Source organism: Coregonus lavaretus (assembly GCF_964263955.1).
Source record: "Coregonus lavaretus genome assembly, chromosome: 20".
Lineage (NCBI taxonomy): Eukaryota > Metazoa > Chordata > Actinopteri > Salmoniformes > Salmonidae > Coregonus > Coregonus lavaretus.
Window position 1 is genome coordinate 30,975,349 of NC_140007.1, and position 5,977 is coordinate 30,981,325.

The following is a 5,977-nucleotide window of genomic DNA, read 5'->3' on the forward strand; positions in this document are numbered from 1 at the left end:
AGTCAGGAGAGAGGAAGAGAGGAGAGAGGAAGAGAGGAGAGAGGAAGACAGGAGAGAGGAAGAGATGAGAGAGGAAGACAGGAGAGAGGAAGAGATGAGAGAGGAAGAGATGAGAGAGGAAGAGAGGAAGACAGGAGAGAGGAAGAGAGGTGAGAGGAAGAGAGGAGAGAGGAAGACAGGAGAGAGGAAGACAGGAGAGAGGAAGAGAGGAGAGAGGAAGACAGGAGAGAGGAAGAGAGGAGAGAGGAAGACAGGAGAGAGGAAGACAGGAAGACAGGAGAGAGGAAGCCAGGTGAGAGGAAGAGAGGAGAGAAGAAGAGAGGAGAGAGGAAGACAGGAGAGAGGAAAACAGGAGAGAGGAAGACAGGAGAGAGGAAGACAGGAGAGAGGAAGACGGGAGAGAGGAAGACAGGAGAGAGGAAGAGATGAGCAGGGAAGAGAGGAGAGAGGAAGACAGGAGAGAGGAAGACAGGAGAGAGGAAGACATGAGAGAGGAAGAGAGGAGAGAGGAAGAGAGGAGAGAGGAGAGAGGACAACAGGAGAGGAAGACAGGAGAGAGGAAGACAGGAGAGAGGAAGAGAGGAAGACAGGAGAGAGGAAGACATGCGAGAGGAAGAGAGGAGAGAGGAAGAGAGGAAGACAGGAGAGAGGAAGACAGGAGAGAGGAAGACAGGAGAGAGGAAGAGAGGAAGAGAGGAAGAGAGGAAGAGGGGAAGAGAGGAGAGAGGAAGACAGGAGAGAGGAAGACAGGAGAGAGGAAGACAGGAGAGAGGAAGAGAGGAGAGAGGAAGAGAGGAGAGAGGAAGACAGGAGAGAGTAAGACAGGAGAGAGGAAGAGAGGAAGACAGGAGAGGAAAGGAGAGAGGAAGAGAGGTGAGAGGAAGACAGGAGAGAGGCAGAGAGGAGAGAGGAAGAGAGGAGAGAGGAAGACAGGAGAGAGGAAGACAAGAGAGAGGCAGAGAGGAGAGAGGAAGAGAGGAGAGAGGAAGACAGGAGAGAGGAAGACAGGAGAGAGAAAGAGAGGAAGACAGGAGAGGAAAGGAGAGAGGAAGAGAGGTGAGAGGAAGACAGGAGAGAGGCAGAGAGGAGAGAGGAAGAGAGGAGAGAGGAAGAGAGGAGAGAGGAAGACAGGAGAGAGGAAGACAAGAGAGAGGAAGAGAGGAGAGAGGAAGACAGGAGAGAGGAAGACAGGAGAGAGAAAGAGAGGAAGACAGGAGAGAGGAAGACAGGTGAGAGGAAGACATGAGAGAGGAAGAGAGGAGAGAGGAAGAGAGGAGAGAGGAGAGAGGACAACAGGAGAGGAAGACAGGAGAGAGGAAGACAGGAGAGAGGAAGAGAGGAAGACAGGAGAAAGGAAGACATGCGAGAGGAAGAGAGGAAGAGAGGAGAGAGGAAGAGTGGAGAGAGGAAGACAGGAGAGAGGAAGACAGGAGAGAGGAAGAGAGGAGAGAGGCAGAGAGGAGAGAGGAAGAGTGGAGAGAGGAAGACAGGGGAGAGGAAGACAGGAGAGAGGAAGACAAGAGAGGGGAAGAGAGGAAGACAGGAGAGAGGAAGACAGGAGAGAGAAAGAGAGGAGAGAGGAAGAGAGGAGAGAGGAAGAGAGGAGAGAGGAAGACAGAAGAGAGGAAGAGAGGAGAGAGGAAGAGGGGAGAGAGGAAGACAGGAGAGAGGAAGGCAGGAGAGAGGAACAGAGAGAAATACATAAATAATGTAAAATATTTCCTATTTTGTAATAGTTGTTTGTGGGCTATAATTTTCTTTTTAATATTTGTTCATTCTTACAGTGTTCAGTTTGTTGTGAGTCACTGCTTTAATCCTCCCTGTCCCCTGGTCTGTGTCTCATGGCTCTACTTGGCTCTAAAACAATTGGTAATGTGACTGTTGCAAATGTGCCGACAGAGCTGTGTTTAGAATTGAATTTAGACAATGAACAGTACTAAAATGCAGAGAGGGAGAGAGGGTCAAGGGAAGTCAATGAAAATATATCAATTGAAAACAAAACAGGTGCATATACACTGTATATCTGTTGTCAGCATTTAAACCTTTTTGTTATCCACATGATTGCAGCATTTACAGGTTTGTATTGTTTGCATTTTGAATGCCGTACTGCCGAAAGCTCTCTCTGTCTCCACCCCCACCCCCTCTTTTTTCTCCATCGCCCTCTCTCTCCCACACAGTCATGTACATCACATTCCTTGGCTGTGTTCCATCTTTAAATCCATCCCATCATACACCTGTTATCCAATTGTTCTGTCTCCTCTCTTTTCCTTCTTCAAATTTTCTTCCTTCTGTGTGTCAGTGCTTCAACTCATTTAAATTCACAGGCGGTCAGAGTCTCTCTACCTCCTTTGGCCATTTCTGCTTGTCTTGTACAGTACATTATCCCATGTCATTCTTGGTACCTTATCATTAAAGCAATTGATACTTGTAATCCTCCCAAGGACTGAAGGACACCCAGGATACATACAGTATGTCACAGATATATGAATATTGACAAATGTTTATTGACAGTGCACCTTGACTGTCCATTATTTAATGTAGATTTCTCTCTCCTTCTGTTCTACCTGCATGGTGTAAACAGATCATCAGGCTTTCTGGAGCATGCCCTGTGTTTCCCACAGAGAGAGAGAGAGAAAGAGGGAGAGAGAATGGAACAAGAGAGAGAGCAAGAGGGGGAGGAGGGGTAGCAAATGAGGTGTGGGCAAAAATATGGGGAACTAGGGGAGGGGGACTAGGGGAGGGGGCCAGAGCCTACCCCTGGAAAGCCAGAGAGAGAGAGAGAGAGAGGGAGAGAACAGTGTTGCATCCAGTAGAATCCTATTCAGCAGCAGCAGACATGCTTGATAGTGCGGTGTGTTAATCAGCAGGCTCCTTACCGCTGGGCAGGAACGCCTTTGTGTTTCCCACTGCAGTGGGGGAGCGCATTTACTATCGTGCCTGATGGGAGAAGCCAAGACAATCCTCCAATCAGCCGTCAGTGATTTCTATCATCTTCTGAGTGTGCTGATTGTGATTTATATCCAACCTGAGAGAGGCACAGCACTTTACACTCTGGCTCTATAAACCACCTGGATGGATTCCTCCCAACGCTTTTGTTCCTAATTGTGGATTTTTTAAAGAATGACCAACAGACAAAAGGTGGATTATTACTACAGATCTGGTGCCTCACATTCTTAATTTGATGTTATTTTCTTCCTGCAGTAGAAGATGGATAAAGTTTCTTTTTTTGGGCTCTAGTTTGAGCTTTGTTTTTGTTTGTGAGGACACAGAGTGACAGAAGTCCTGCAAGAGGAAATACTCTCATTTTCTATCATTTCTCATCACTACATTTTGCATCTCCTCTCCTTCTTTCCTCCCTGAGTCTGTAGAATCCTGTATGAGTCCATACCTGTTAGACTCATTCACATGACAGACTGTGGGTCTCAAACTAGAGGTTTTACAATAGTGGCCAGGTAAGAATTAGAATTCACATACATCCTCATGCGATGAAAGGCTGTATGTGGAGCTGAAAATGGTGAGTGTAGGAACCGTTGGGACATTTGACACGCCTGTTTGGCTTTCAGCACCTGCTGTGACTGTCTAACACAGTTCTACAGCTAGACTGGTCTTGGCTCTAGTGCTTACTGCCTAGCCTAACAGACTGGAAGGGGTTGTTACAAGTGTGTGTGTGTGTGTGTGTTGATCTTTTATATTGGAGTTGGTTATTTATTGTGTGTATGTGGCAGTGTCAAGGATAACACTGAGTGTCTGGAGATAGTACAGGTGGGTGCAGTCAGTGAGGCTTTGAGGTAGGATTACAGAAGCTAACACCTTGTTTCTGACAGGAGCATGGCTGGGCAGAGGTTTACTTTTCAAAGCGTACAATGTTGAGTGGTGTCCAGACTGCAGGGTCTCCTGTAGGAAGTACTGATGAGACTTAAAGGTTTAAGCCAGGTAATGACACAGACAGAGAGTGGGTAGAGATACAGACTCTGTAAATGGTTACAAGGTTACAGTATAATGCAGTACGTTTCCACTTCAGCATGCATTATCTTAGAGGCTAATTAGAGAATGGGTGCAGGATTTAAGTCAATACACTGAGCTAGTCCACTTAAACAGGTGAAGGATGAGTTGAATGAGAGATAGGAATGAGAGAGGAGGAAGAGACAGACTTTCAATGAACACATTTCAATGAGGAAAACAAAGCCCCTTAAACCTAATCTTTCAAATGAAAAGCACATTATTTTACACATGGCTTATCATTGGTGGTCTTAATGGTGACTAGTCTTGATTTCTCCAATAGTCCTGCAAACACAACATGCAATTGATCCCTTAGTGGATTTGATATTGATTTTTGCACATGACTGAGTAGGAGGGTTCCTGTTCTCTGCCTAACAGGCATATCATTTAATTATAATCTTCCATTCAGTGACACCTCAGAGCAATAGCCTCCAGTGTTCCAGTTGATTGGAAATACCCTGGTTTATTTAATCAATGAGCCATAACTGTCAAAAGAGCTGGCTAGAAACCTGAAAGAACACCTGAAGCTGAATCTACCAGTCTGTCTCACACACCTTCAGCAGACAACTGTCTACTTTCCTCAAACACTCCACAGTGATAATTTACATGACAAACATTTTGTATGTAGACGTGTTCAGTGAAACAGCTTTATCCTGAAAGTGGTTCTTAGCGTCTGTTATTCTGACAGATACACAACGTCAAGCAGAGAGGTGTAGTTGAGACAGCGGTTTCCTCATGTGTTGTTGCCTCACTGTGATACGTGTGCAGGTGTGAGAGTTATTGGGTTTCGTGTAGCCAATACACACTGCTAATCTTATCTCGACAGCCAGGGCTTGAGATTCAGGCAGTAGGATAGATTGTTCAGTGGGCAGATTATCTCTCTCTCCTCTTGGTCTGTTTCAATGGAGGTAAACCAGAAGATGTCAATGACCCCAAGCACCAATGAAAAAATACTGAGGAGTCCATTGATCCTGAAAAGGTGAAAGTACCAGAGCAAAAGAAAAGTGAAACCTGAGAAAAAGGCCTTCAGATGGATAACTTATCACACAAGCCAGACTCGAGCAATCCTTCTAAACCTGGAAAGTGAAGAAGGTGGGAAACTCGAGTGGGAGTGTTAGGGAAAAAAGAGGGAGAGAAGTTCTTTAATATCGTTGCCTGTTTGCTGAAACTTAGAAAGAGTTTATTTAAAAGAGTGCTGAGGATTAGCTGAGCTGAGCGTGAGACCAGGGAAAGGCGTGGGCGAGTTCACTTTGAGTTCCATTGGGAAAAACGTCTCAGCTAGTTGAGAGAGACAGTTCACATGGTGAGACTGTTCAACAGAAATTAGGCAGAATTAGGCTGCATACACTTTAGATCTAGGTCACACACATTATTATTATTGACAGATGATTTAATAATTATTGAATAGTTATGATGGACTGTCTTAAATACATTACAACACAATAACACTGATCAACTGTCAGTCTTTCCTTCCAACCCATCCTCAGCTCCCTTGTCAACTTACTCATCTCTCAGTCCACCCCCCCCCCCCCCCCCGTCCCGTCCCCGTCCCCCCCAACCCCCCCGTCCCGTCCCCGTCCCCCCGGACTCACCAGTCCAAAAGTCATAATGGAGTCATGTAAAACCTAACCTGAACATAACCACTCCACACTTATGAAGACATACAAAGATATTTGTACTCTGCGATGGGGACAGAAACAGATGGGAGGACATCCAAAACACTTTTCTAAATGTATGGATTAGGTTTGGATTGTAAAACTTGAAATCTGAAAAGAGGAGAGGAACAGGCCTGTTTTTGGGGACAGAGAAACTCTGGCATCCATAATCCACAGTGCCCTGACATAAGACGGGTTGACAATCAGGACCTGTAGGTCCGTGGGGAGCTCTATGACTGCCACACCGAAAGGGAGAGAGAGGTGTTTTGAGGTACTGTTCTCCTGGACTGGTTTGGCCCCGCCTGGCCTGAGTCCAGGTCACC